Source organism: Heterodontus francisci, chromosome 19 (assembly GCF_036365525.1).
Source record: "Heterodontus francisci isolate sHetFra1 chromosome 19, sHetFra1.hap1, whole genome shotgun sequence".
Lineage (NCBI taxonomy): Eukaryota > Metazoa > Chordata > Chondrichthyes > Heterodontiformes > Heterodontidae > Heterodontus > Heterodontus francisci.
In genome coordinates this window covers 32,515,742-32,530,294 of record NC_090389.1, presented here as the reverse complement: position 1 = coordinate 32,530,294, position 14,553 = coordinate 32,515,742, and positions in this window count along the sequence as shown.

Genomic DNA, 14,553 nt, shown 5'->3' with positions numbered 1-14,553 from the left:
CTGAAACTCATTTAATATAGGCCCTCTGCAGCCAGGAAAAATAAAAGAGAACTTGATCCAATCAGTCGAACACTCCAACCCAATCCACTGAATTTTGAAGTTTAGCAGATTGAGTGTGATCCTCACACTCAGTGCAAATACAATGCTGTGGACAGAGGCGCAAAACTTGTATTCCAAGGATCCACCAGCAACATATGTGCAGTCTCACAGGCAGCAGCCCACTGCTGCATTTGGAGGTGACCAATGCCCTGGTCATGAAGGCCAGAAACTATGTGCACTACTGGACCAACCCTAACAGTCAGGCCGAGAGGGCCATTGGATTCGGGGCCATTGCTGGATTTCCCCTGATGCAAGATGTGATAGATCGCATGGATGTGGCTATCAAGGCTGGAACGAACCAGCCAGCCGCACTCATCAACAAGAAGGGCTTCCATTCCATCAATGTTCAGCTGGTCTGTGACCACCGAAAGCATTTCATGCAGGTGATTGCCTGCTTCCAAGGAAGCAGACACAATGCTGACATACTTCAACAGTCCCAGGTTGAACCTGGGACTACCATCAAGCACGCCACTGGGCTGTAGCTGAGGTTCCGCTACTTTGATCAATCTTGTGGAGACCTGCATTATGACCCATCGAGGGTCGCGCGTATTGTGCTGGTATGCTGTGTTCTGCACAATCTAGCACTGCAGAGGGGGAAGGCCTTGCATGATGATGAGATGCCTGAGCGACACTACTCCACTGACAAGGAGCATGCAGAGGAGGGAGAGGAGTAAACGCACTGGATTTTGAACCACTTGCACTGTATGCCAGGTATATTGAGCGACGGGCCAGGGAGACAAGAGACAGTTTCATCAGTTTCATAGTTACCCACTTCCAGTCACCATGATGTCCACTCACAGAGCAACCAACAAAGACTCACCGCAATGCATGTAGTCTGTCTCCTCCTTTCCATTTATGTTCCATGCCTGGCGCCTAGCTGAAACATGCACTTGTGCCCATGGGAGATCATATTCAAAAGAGGGCTGTGCTTATATTGGCATTTCACTAAGGGGGAAGTTAGCAGTTCACAATTAATGCATGTTAGAATAAACACTTTTGCACAATGAACGTTACTGGCTTCAACAAAAGAACTTTATATGAAGCAGCACGTGTCCGATATCAAACACCCATGAGCCCCCAACTGTGTTTTGGTGGGTTTTTTTAATACATTTCCGAGTGCATCTATGATGTGTGAACCCAGCGCTAGCAGCTGGGCTGGAGGCAGGGTGCTGATCAGGCTGTCCCTTGGCCTGCAATGACTTCAGCGGCCATCCTCTGGCTGACTGAGACCTGGAATGCCCCAGATTTCTGAAGGTTTCCTGCATTGGTGCAGGACTCTCCCAGGTATTGTGGCTGCTGAAGCTGGGCTCACTGGCGGAGGAGCTGAGGAGCCACTGTCCACACTCAGACACCCTGAGGGGAGCCCCCAGCTGGGGAGGTCAGCCTCTCCTCCTCCCTTTCAAGGCTCACTTGAACCTCCCTGCTCACCAGAGAACTACGAAGAGCTGAAGATGATTCCAGGCACCATGTCCTTCCCTCGCCTTGCCACTGTTGTGTTGACCTCATGGCCAAAGCAATGGTTTGCAGGTCTGCGTGCATCTGTGGTATCTGGCTCTGCATGACGGTCGCCAACCGGTCGATGGGGGAAGCCAGGCACTCACATGCCTGTGACATGACAGCACTCATGGCATGGATGGACTCCTCCATCATCTGCTTATGGCTGTCCACAGCCTCTGGCATCTCCGCCAGATGTTGCCTTACCTCTCTCTGGAACTCCAGCATGCCCTGTGCTGTCGATATCAGAGGCTTGTCATCAGCCTGAGGTTCAGCATGGGCCTGGACACCCACAGTCCTCCGACTGTCAGAGGTCTCGGCTGTCTCAGCCAGCAGCTCAGGCGCATGTGCAATGCTCTCACCAGCTTATGACCCTGATTCTACAGCCGAGTGGAACCTCACTGAGGTGAAATTATCTGTGCTAGTGGAAGGTGCTGGAGAGTCAAGGGACGGTGCATCGTCTGAGTGGTCCTCCTCCTCAGAGGTGAATGGCTGCCCTCTTCTGGCTGGGTCTCCTACCGTCGCTGATCTGCATGAGAGAATACAAACCTGTGGGTTAGGTTTTACAGATCTCATCATACCAACCACGCATGATGTGGGTCTCCATAAGTGAACTGTTTGTCGATGGAAGCCAATCCTCACTCTCTTGCACAGACACTCCGGTCTCTCCATCAGATATGGCACAGCCACCCTGGGTCCCCACCAATTCTAACGCCTCTTCCTCAGCTGTGGAAAGAGGCTGAAGATCTATTATGCCTCCACCTGTTCGGGCTGACTCCCTCCTGTTGTGAGGCCTCTTGTCCTGCAAGAGGAAAGATGGAGATAGTCATACTTCACAGAGAGATCAACATGACAGTTCAGCTACCGTCAGCCCCTCGTCCCCAGTTGGGCTTTCACATATAGTTCCTGCTGCCATCCACCCTATGGAGAGTTAAGGGGGGTGAGCTGTGAAAGAAGGTGGTTTGTGGCTAAGATGCAGCCATGCATCTGTCAGGATGCGGTGATGCCCAAACCCCTCTGCCATTACTGTTGTCATACTACCCTCCCCATGTCTCACTTCTTCCTGCATAGCCACTTACAATCACTAAAAAAAGAGAGATGTGGAGCACTCACCTTGGCAGAACACAAAAGGACATTGAACCTCTTGCGGCACTGCACCCAGTTGCGTTGGGTGACCCCTTAGCGATTTCCATTCAGGCTTGCTTGGTCAGGTAGAAGGACCTCGTCTTGCCATCGCTGGGTAAGAGAACCCCCTGCCTTTCCCTTGCAGCCTGGAGGAGAATCTGGAGGGAAGCATCACTAAACCACAGGGTCACCCTGTGTCTTGGCTCGGCTATCCTGCAGAGACCACCTTGGGGTGGGGGCGGGCGATGGTCCAGAATCAATGCAAAATGGGTCACAGTTTTGAGCAGCGAGCAGAAAATGAACGCAAGGAAGCAATGCAAGCAGGCCTTTAAATATGGCACCAGCACCTGCTCCAGAGTTATCTGACGCCATATTCGGCACCTCGCCTCCCGCCCCCACCACATGATTGGGGGGGGCCGTGCCTCCATTATGTAAAATGGCCACCTACTGCATGATTGTGGTGGAGCAGCCGCCCATGCAATAAACGCAGATGATGCCCATTTCCAGGCCTACTACTGTGATCGCGGTAGGCTTACTAAATTCACACCTTGGAGTGCAGCAGCCAAGCAATTCAGAACAATTTAGAAAGTCTGAAACTTGATTCATTGTCTTATGCTGAGTTTGTTGATTTGAAGTAGGGAAGCAATGGAGGTGCTATGACTAGCAGTAGGCCTTCCAGCCCCACTTTCCATGCTGCAGCAGTAAAGGACCAGCCAAGTACAGGCAGTTTGCCGAAGGAAAATAGACCACTGCCCCAGATAGTAAAAGCACATTATTTATTTTGAAGAATCTGATGCCTGCTACACATAAAGGACTTGAATGCAAAACTGAAGAAAGGCCCTGGAGTATGAGCATGTCTCGTTCTCCAATAGTACAGTCTCTTATGAGTATTACATCATTAACAAACAATATCTAAACACACTCATATTAAAGAAAACTAAGTCAAGACCAAGTAACACTTGTCTTTTCTCAGTGGTGTATGCACACTTCTAGCTCAAATAATGTGTACAACTAATGGCAGAGAAATTACCTTCCCAGACCGTTTACGCAAAAATAAATTAATGGACATAGCAACAGAAAGGAACATAAAGAAACATACATAGGGCTCTGTTTAGGCCAACCAGTCATGGATTGAAACAACTAATATGTATTCAGGGCAACCATATTGCATAACTTGCCAAAGACTGTATGTATGCAACTACCTATGTACTAAGTTTTCCACAAAGCCCATCTGGTTCCTTTAGGGAAGGAAATCTGCCACCCTCACCTAGTCTGGCCTACATGTGACTCCAGACCCATGGCAATGTAGTTTTCTCTTAACTGCCCTCTGAAATGGCCTAGCAAGCTACTCAGTTGTTAAGGGCAATTAAAGATGAGCAACAAATGCAGGCCTTGCCAGCGATGCCCACATCCTATGAAACAATAAAAAAACAAAGGAAATCTCACCATCCCTAGACAAAGCTTTTTTTTTCCTTCATTCTTGGGATGTGAGCATCACTGGCAAGACCAGATTTTAATGACCCACCCTAATTGCCCTTGACAAGGTGGTGGTGAACCACCTTATTGAACCACTGCAGTCCATGTGGTGTAGGAAAACCTACAGTGCTGTTAAGAGGGAATTCCAGCATTTTGACCCAGCGACAGTGAAGGAACGGTGATATAGTTCCAAGTCAGGATGGTGTGTGGCTTGGAGGGGAACTTGCAGATAGTCCACATGCATCTGCTTCCCTTATCCTTCTCGGTGGAAGAGGTCGCGGGTTTGGAAGGTGCTGCCAAAGGAGCCTTGGCAAGTTGCTGCAGTATATCTTGTAGATGATCTTGCAGTGTGCATTGGTGAAGTGAATGCTTAAGGTGGTGGATGCGGTGAAAATCAAGAGGGCTGCTTTGCCCTGGATAGAGTTGATCATCTTAAATGTTGTTGGAGCTGCACTCATCCACCAAGTGGACAGGATTCCATCATGCCTGACTTGTACCTTGTAGGTGGTGGACAAGCTTTGGGGAGTCAGGATGTGAGTTACTTGCCACTGAATTCCCAGCCTCTGACCTGCTCTTGTAGCGACAGTATTTGTAAAGATGGTCCAGTTACATGTCTGGTCAATGCTAATGCCCAGGATGTTGATGGTGGGGGATTCAGTGATGGTACTGCCGTTGAATGTCAAGGGAGATGATTAGATTCACTCTTGTTGGAGATGACCATTGCCTGGCACTTGTGTAGCAAGGATGTTACTTGCCACATATCAGCCAAAGCCTGACTGCTTCAGTATCTGAGGAGTTGCGAATGATACTGAACACTGTACTATTATCAGTGAACATCTGCACTTCTAACCTTATAATGAAGAGAAAGTCATTGATGAAGCAGCTGAAGATGGTTGCGCCCAGGACACTGCCCTGAAGAACACCTGAAGCGATGTCCTTTGACTGAGATGACTGGCCTCCAACAACCACAAGCATGTTTGTGCTAGCTATGACTCCAACCAGTGGAGAGTTTGCTTGCCATTTCCCATTGACTCCAGTTTTGCGAGGGACTCCTTGGTGCCAGACTCGGTCAAATGCTGCCTTAATGTCGATGGCAGTCACTCTCACCTCACCTCTGGAATTCAGCTCTTTTGTCCATGATTGGACCAAGGTCTTATGGGCTGTGGAACTGAGTGGCCCTGGCAGAACCCAAACTGAGCATCGGTGAGCAGCTTGATGCTGAGTAAATGCCACTTGATATCACTGCTGACGCCACCTTACATCACTATGCTGATGATTGAGAGTAGACTGATGGGATGGTAATTGGACAGTTTGGATTTGGCCTGCATTTTGTGAACAGGACATACCTGGGTAACTTTCCACATTGTTGGGTATAAGCCTGTTTTGTAGCTGCACTGGAACAGCTTGGCTGAGGGCATGACTAGTTCTGGAGCACAAGTCTGCAGTACCGTACCACAGCTGGGATGTTGTCAGAGCCCGTAGCCTCAGTGTCATTTTTAATTTTGATTTATCCATCTAAAGTTTAGCAACACTGCTGGTTGCAGAGTAATCCTGATGTCAAATCGGAAAAAAAAATCTTGAGTTCCCGTAGGTCATGTAAAGGCAGAAATGCTGAAGTGTGTTCAGTTTCAATGGATCATATTTTCTATTCTTTAGGCCTCAAGTATTGTACTTATATTTTGTGGGTTCTTATATTGATCATAGCCTTAGCTATTTTCTTTCACATTTCTTGGAGTTCAATGCTGTAATGCAGACAGATACTAACTATTTACCATCATCGCGCATTTGGGAATGAATATCGTGCCACAATATTATCAACTTGTTTTAAGAACAATATTGTTCACTGGAAATTTCATGGGCTGTCCACCATTCACTCCTGCCCACTCTTAAAATGTATTTGCAAGAATTCCAGGAGCTAAATAATGCCACAAGATACTAATCCTATGAATAATTATAGAACAAAAAGGATTGAGCAAAACTATGGTCAAGTGGATCAAGTATCAGTCAGAGATCATTTAGAGGACAGTGATCATTGTATCATAAGGTTTAGGCTGACTATGGAAAAGGACAAAGAACAATCCAGAGTAAGAATAGTTAACTGGGGGAAAGCCAACTTCAATGGGGTAAGAACAGAGCTGGGGCGAATAAATTGGAGTCAAAGGTTGGCAGGAAAAACGGTAGCTGAACAATGGGCTACCTTCAAAGAAGAGATAGTTCGGGCATGGTCAAGGTATGCTCACTTGAAGGGGAAAGGTAGGGTAAACAAATCCAGAGCTCCCTGGATGACAAAAGAGGTAGAGATTAAGATAAAGAAGAAAAAGTGTGCTTATGACAGATGCCAGGTAGAAAATACTATTGAGAACCAGGCTGAATATAGAAAGTCCAGAGGGGAAGTGAAAAAGCGTGAAAAGAGACTGGCAGCTAACATTAAAGGGAATCCCAAAGTTTTGTATAGACATATAAATCGTAAAAGGGTGGTAAAGGAGGTGTGGAGCCGATCAGGGACCATAAAGGGGATTTACACATGGAGGCAGAGGGCATAGATGAGGTATTAAATGAATACTTTGCATCTGTCTTTACGTATTAGATAGGCTGTCTGTACTTAAAGTGGATAAAACACCAGGACCGGATGAAGTTCAACGTGGAGAAATGTGAAGTGATTCATTTTGGTAGGAAGAACATGGAGAGACAATATAAAATAAAGGGTACAATTCCAAATTGGGTGCAGGAGCAGAGGGACCTGGGTGTATATGTGCATAAGTCATTGAAGGTGGCAGGACAGGTTGAGAGAGAAGTTAATAAGGCACACAGTATCCTGGACTTTATTAATAGGGCATGGAGTACATGAGCAAAGAAGCTATGTTGAACATGTATAAGACAGTTCGGCCTCAGCTGGAGTATTGTGTCCAGTTCTGGGCCCCACACTTTAGGAAAGACGTGAGGGCATTGGAGAGATTACAGAAAAGATTCACGACAATGGTTCCAGGGATGAGGAACTTCAGTTATGAAGTTAGATTGGAGAAGTTAGGACTGTTTTCCCTGAAGAGAGGGCTGACAGGTGATTTGATAGAGGTATTCAAAATCATGAGGGGTCTGGACAGAGTAGAGAGAGAGAAACTGTTTCCACTCATGAATGGATTGAGAACGAGAGGGCAGAGATTTGAAATATTTGGTAAGAGAAGCAAAACTGACATGGGGAATTTATTTTTCACGCAGCAAGTGGTTAAGGTCTGGGATGCATTGCCTGAGAGTGTGGTAGAGGTAGGTTCAACTGAAACATTCATAGGGAATTAGACTGTTGTATGAGAAGGAAGAATGTGCAGTATTACAGGGAGAAGGCAGGGGAATGGAACTGAATGAATTGCTCTTTCAGAAAGTCAGTGCAGTCGCGATGGTCAACTGCTCTTCCGAAGAGCCAGCGCAGACACAATGGGCCGAATGGCCTCCTTCTGCACTGTAACAATTCTGTGATTAAGTATCTTATCCAGATGTATGTCTTACACTGTCCAATAATCTACAAGTATTTTGGAGAACACAAATAACTGCAAATTTCATGATACTACATGTGGATAAGATGTTGTTCCTGCTTGCCACACAACATCAAAGTGCCAACTGCAGAAATTGAAGCATAGCTAAAAGCTGGACTGAACACTAAGCTGACAAAACAAGGAAAACCCATCCTTCTGCATCTCTACAGCAGAATATATCACACAAGGTCAAACGTGTTGTTTCTCACAAGGAAAGCAATTATAACTTTTACTATTCAGTTTGAAGAGTGGAAACAGCATCCTCTTGGTTAATTGTTGCTTTCACATCCGTTTGACACTTGACTTGCATATCAAATAGTTTGATTTTGAGAACAACCCTACAGAGTCTTCGAATTTGTCTGCATCCCTCTCAGATATTTAAATTTTATAAAAAGTGGGATCACTACTGATGCAACTAACTTTTAAGGACAGGTAATAAATGGCACTGGAAGAAATTGGCTAGTCACTTCCTCCCAAATCAACAGACATCTCTGGACATATTTGCATATGGTTTTATTTCCTCAGAGTCCAAAATAATTTTTAAGAACAAAATTAATTACAGTCAATTTATAACACATTTTAATCATAAAGATACATAGGATATATAATACAGATATTTTATGAGGGCTCTGTCATAGAGTCATAAAGTCGTACAGCATAGAAACAGGCCCTTCGGCCCACCATGTCCATGCCGACCATAATGCCTATCTATACTAATCCCACCTGCCTGCATTAATTCCATATCCCTCTATGCCTTGCTCATTCAAGTGCCTGTCCAGATGCCTCTTAAATGTCGCTACTGTTCCTGCCTCCACCACCTCCTCAGGCAGCTCATTCCAGATACCCACTATTCTGTGTGTGAAAAATTTACCCCTTTTATCCCCTTTAAACCTCCTCCCTCTCACCTTAAATCTATGCCCTTTAGTTTTACTCACCCCTACCATGGGAAACAGACTCTTGCTATCGACCCGATCTATGCCTCTCATAATTTTATATACCTCTATCATGTCCCCTCTCAGCCTCCCTCGCTCCAGGGAAAACAGACTCAGCCTATCCAATCTCTCTTTATAACTCAAGCCCTCCAAACCAGGCAACATCCTTGTGAATCTTTTCTGCACCCTCTCTAGCTTAATCACATCTTTCCTATCGTGCGGCAACCAAAACTGCATACAGCACTCCAAATGCGGCCTAACCAACGTTATGTACAACTGTAACATGACGTCCCAACTCTTGTACTTAATGCCTCGGCCAATGAAGGTAAGCATGCCATATGCCTTCTTCACCACCCTATCTACCTGTGTTTCCATTTTCAGGGAACTATGTACTTGCACCCCAAGGTCTCTCTGCTCAACAACACTCCCCAGGGCCCTGCCATTCACTGTGTATGTCCAGCCCTGGTTTAACATCCCAAAATGCATCACTTCACACTTGTCTGCTTTAAATTCCATTTGCCAATCCCTTGCCCAGTTGATCGATATCCTGTTGTAACCTTAGACAACCTTCTTCACTGTCCACTATACCACCAATTTTGGTGTCATCTGCAAACTTACTAAACATGCACCTTAAATTCACATCCAAGTCATTAATATATATGACAAACAACAGAGGGCCCAGCACCGATCCCTGCGGCACACCACTGGTCACTGGCCTCCAATCTGAAAAACAACCCTCCACTACCACCCTCTGCCTCCTATCACCAAGCCTACTTTGTATCCAATTTGCTAGCTCACCCTGGATCCCATGTGTTTGAACCTTCTGGACCAGCCTACCATGCGGGACCTTGTTAAAGGCCTTGCTAAAGTCCATGGAGACAACGCCCATCGCCCTGCCCTCGTCAATCCTCTTGGTCACCTCCTCAAAAAACTCAATCAAATTCGTGAGACATGATTTCCCACGCACAAAGCCATGCTGACTATCCCTAATCAGACCATAATAAAAGGAAAATACTGCGGATGCTGGAAATCTGAAATAAAAACAAGAAATGCTGGAATCACTCAGCAGGTCTGGCAGCATCTGTGGAAAGAGAAGCAGAGTTAACGTTTCGGGTCAGTGACCTGTAATTTTTTAATATTTGTCAGTTCCGAAGAAGGGTCACTGACCCGAAACGTTAACTCTGCTTCTCTTTCCACAGATGCTGCCAGACCTGCTGAGTGGTTCCAGCATTTCTTGATTTTATTTCTAATCAGACCATGCCTTTCCAGATGCATATAAATCCTGTCTCTCAGAATCCCTTCCAATAACGTTCCCAACACTGATGTAAGGCTCACCGGCCTGTAGTTCCCTGGCTTATCCCTGATGCCCTTTTTAAATAAAGGCACAACATTAGCTATCCTCCAGTCTTCCGGTATCACCCCTTGCTAACGATGATACAAAAATCTCTGCCAGGGCCCCAGCAATCTCCTCCCTTGCTTCCCATAGCATCCTAGGATACACCTGGTCAGGCCCTGGGGATTTATCCACCTTAATGTACTTCAAGACCTCCAACACCACCTCCTTTGTAATGTTAATATGCTCCAGGATATCGGTGTTCCCTCCTTTGAACTCATTAGCTTCCACGACCTTCTCCACGGTAAATACGGATGAGAAATATTAATTTAAGACCTCGCCCATTTCCCGTGGCTCCGCGCATAGATTGCCACATTAATCGTTAAGGGGACCAACTCTGTCCCTCGCTCCCCTTTTACTCTTAATATAGAATCTTTTAGGATTCTCCTTTATCTTATCTGCCAGGAAAATCTCATGGCCCCTTTTCGCCCTCCTAATTTCCTTCTTAAGTGTAGTCCTACATCCCCTATACTCCTCGAGGGACTCACTTGATCCCAGCTGCCTATACCTGACATATACTTACTTCTTTGTCCTGACCAGACCCTCAATATCCCTCGTCAACCAAGGTTCCCTAAACTTGCCAGCCTTGCCCTTCCATCTAACAGGAACATGCCAGCCCTGAACTCTTCCTATCTCACTTTTAAAAGCCTACCACGTCCCTTTACCTGTAAACAGCCTCTCCCATTCAGCTTTTGAGGGTTCCTGTCTGATGCCATCGAAATTAGCCTTCCCCCAATTTAGGACTTCAACCTGAGGACCAGTCCTATCCTTTTCCATAACTATCTTGAAGCTAATAGACTTATGGTTACTGTTCCCAAAGTGCTCCCCCACTGACACATCAACCATCTGCCCATCTTCATTTCCTAAGAGGAGGTCGAGTGTAGCCCCTTCTGTAGTAGGGCCATCCACATACTGCTTCAGAAAACTATCCTGGACACACTTAACAAATTCTTTCCCATCTGATCCCTTTGCACTAAGGCAGTCCCAGTCAATATTAGGGAAGTTAAAATCACCTACTATTCCAACCCTTTCATTCCTACACCTATTTCCCTAATATATGCTCCTCCACTTCCCTCTGACTATTGGGGGGCCTATAGTATTATCCCATCAAAGTGATCACCCCTTTCTTATTTCTAAGTTCTACCCATATGGCCTCACTAGACATTCCCCCGGGATATCCTCTCTAAGGACTGCCGTGATGTCCTCCCTAACTAATAGTGCAACTCCCCCTCCTCTCTTACCTCCACCTCTGTCACGCCGGAAGGATCGGTACCCTGGAACATTGAGCTGCCAATCCTGCCCATCCCTCAACCATGTTTTTGTAATAGCTATAATATCACAATCCCATGTACCGATCTATGCTCTGAGTTCATCTGCCTTACCTGCAAGGCTTCTTGCATTAAAATAAATGCAGTTTAGCCTACCAGACCTTCCACGTTCCCTGTCCTGCCCCTGCCCGGCCTGCCTACTGGACTTGCTTGCTTTAACCTCCACATTTGCCTCAACTATCTCATTGGAGAGACGACTACTTTGGGTCCCACCCCCCTGCAAGACTAGTTTAAACCCTCCCGAGTAGTACTAGCAAACCTCCCCGCAAGGATATTGGTCCCCCTCCAGTTTAGATGCAACCCGTCCTTCTTGTACAGGTCACCTCTGCACCAGAAGAGATCCCAATGATCCAAGTAGCTGAACCCCTCCCGCCTACACCAGCTCTTCAGCCACGCATTCATTTGCCATCCTCCTATTCCTACCCTCACTAGCACGTGGCACAGGAAGTAATCCTGAGATTACAACCCTAGAGGTCCTGCTTTTTAACCTTCTGCCTAACTCCCTATATTCACTTTGCAGGACCTCATCTCTCTTCCTGCCTATGTTGTTAGTACCAATATGAACCATGACCTATAGCTCTTCCAACCCTTTTCCTCCCCTGCTGTGCAGCAGAGCCCTCCGTGGTGCCACGAACTTGGCTGCTTTCCCCTGGGAGGTCATCCTCCCCAACAGTATCCAAAGCGGTATATCTGTTTGAGAGGGGGATGTCCACAGGGGGCTCCTGCACTACCTGCCTGCGCCTACTACTCCGTCTGGTGGTCACCCATCTCTTTTCCGCCTGTTCAGCCATTACCTGCGGTGTGACCACCTCACTAAACGTGTTATCCACAACTTCCTCAGCATTGCAGAGGCTCCACAGTGAATCCACCTGCAGCTCCAGCTCTGTAATGCGGGTAACCATTAGCTGCAGCAGGATACAATTCCTGCACACATGGTCACCTGGGACACTGGAAGTGTCCCTGATTTCTCACATAGCGCAGGAGGAGCAGATCACGGGGCTGAGCTCTCCTGCCATGACTTACCCTTAGTTTAATTAGTTACTCCCTTAATTAAAAAATACTAATTATACTAGGGGCTTTGTTCCACCCACTTCAATCTAAAGTCCTTAAAAAAAAACTTTAGTAGTACTCACCTTATCACCAGAGATTTTTTCCAACAAAAAAAAACGACTTTCCCCTTTTTTTTAAAGATATTCTAACAGCTGCTACTCACCAACCAGTCACCTTGCAGCTCTCCTCTGACATCACTGTTTGCCTTTTTTTCCCTTTTTTTTCCCAAACTCCGGTGCGCTGGAAGAAGAGCTCTGCTCCAGGAAGGTAAGAGACTGGGCCTCGATCCTCAGGGTCGATTTATAGGTTCCGCTCCTGGCGTTCTCCCCACAGGTCTGCTCCGCTCCGGGAAGGTAAGAGTCATTGTAACATTCATCACCTGACTTGAGCAGGAGCATTAATGTGATCTGAAGGCCTCCCATTAATATCATTGGCAGTAACAAAATAGATATAACTGGCTGAACTCAGATGGTCCTGCCAATGGAAAGCTAGAGAATGAGCTATTTTATAAAGGAAAGTAGCGTAATAACATGCAATGTACAAATCTATTACACAGCTGCTAAATTACAACTTGTGCGTAACTTAACATGTCCCTTTCAAGCTACAAGGTGTAACTGTGTTGTCGTCTTTGGTCTGTTAGAAGCTAATTGTTCTTCGGCAGATTATCAGATCAATTTCTTTGTTTTAAATATATTTTTTGATATGTCACTCCTAATGTCAATTATAAAGCTTTTTCCATTTGTGGGATAGTTTGCATATATCTTCAAAATTATTTGATTTCTGCTTCTTTTTATTTCGTAACCCAAAAATTTATATATGCAAAACCTGAAGTGTGACAGTTGCATCTCAAAATAATGTAATATTGTCACCGAGGACCAAAAAGGAATTATATTCTCTTTAGCGTGTGACTGATATAAAGGGAGAATTACTTAAGATGCTTTCATTACTGAAAAGAGCTTATGTCGTTTCCAGCCACTCTCGTCACGATTCATCTAGTCGAAACAGCTGATGGCACAACACAGGAAATTTAATTCCGATGGCACTAAGATCCAAAACACCTGAAAATTTTTAATACATTGTATCATTCAAGTATCCCTTTTAACAGGCAGACATAGATCATAGTCTAAGATTTGCTCAATTAATATTCTGCTCATAACTGTCAGCTTCTTCTATTATCCTCGACAAACAATATCCACATCATTAAAGATAAATTTAGCATCAAGTAACAACATGGCTGATTGACTTCAGTTAAAAACTGATTACTTGCTCACAGAAAGGAATAATCACACTGATTCAATGTCATAGCAAGGGTCAAACAACTAGAGGCAAAGAGCAGAAATAACACCCACAATCTCAAACTTAATATAAGTTAATGTTGCAATTAGAGTAATGGTAAAATAAACTTGACTTTATTCTCTAACACAAAAGCAAAATACTGCAGATGCTGGAAATTTGAAATGAAAACAGAAAATGTTGGATATACACAGCAGTCAGGCAACATCTGTGGAGAGAGAAAGTTAAAATTACAGGTCAATAACTATTTATCAAAACTATTTTTGATTTTATTCTGTTGTCTCTGCATGGTACTATAATTATGGCTATTCCTAGCTAGTCACATTATCAACTGTAACAATTTAAAAACTGAATGAATCTGTTTGAAAACAAACTATGGCTATCCTCACACTAACACTAGAATAAACATATTCAAGACACTTTTTAATTCATAGCTGTGTTCCCATGGTTACATTTTGAGATATGTTTTACAATTTTAGACAATTCTCTTTCAGACACACAGCTGCTTTTACTGTTTCTCCATCATTATCTTCTCCTTTGTTCGGATTACATTTCCATGGATACAGCTTGTCTTCCTATACCTCACCTAATGAGTAATTTCTCATAATGCGAGCTTGGACAGTGACTGGCTGCAGCATATTCAGCTGTGAAGAGCATTCACACCCAAGCCTGACATTGTCCTCACCAACTCTCTAAAAGGCACACTTCTGGTAGGCGAGCTAAAAAGCAATAAGGGACAGGAACCTGACTGATTTCCCCATTCCTAACCCAAGATCACTGAGGCATCATCTCCACCTACTCCTGAGCAGTGATCAACCAACCCAGCACAAACCAGG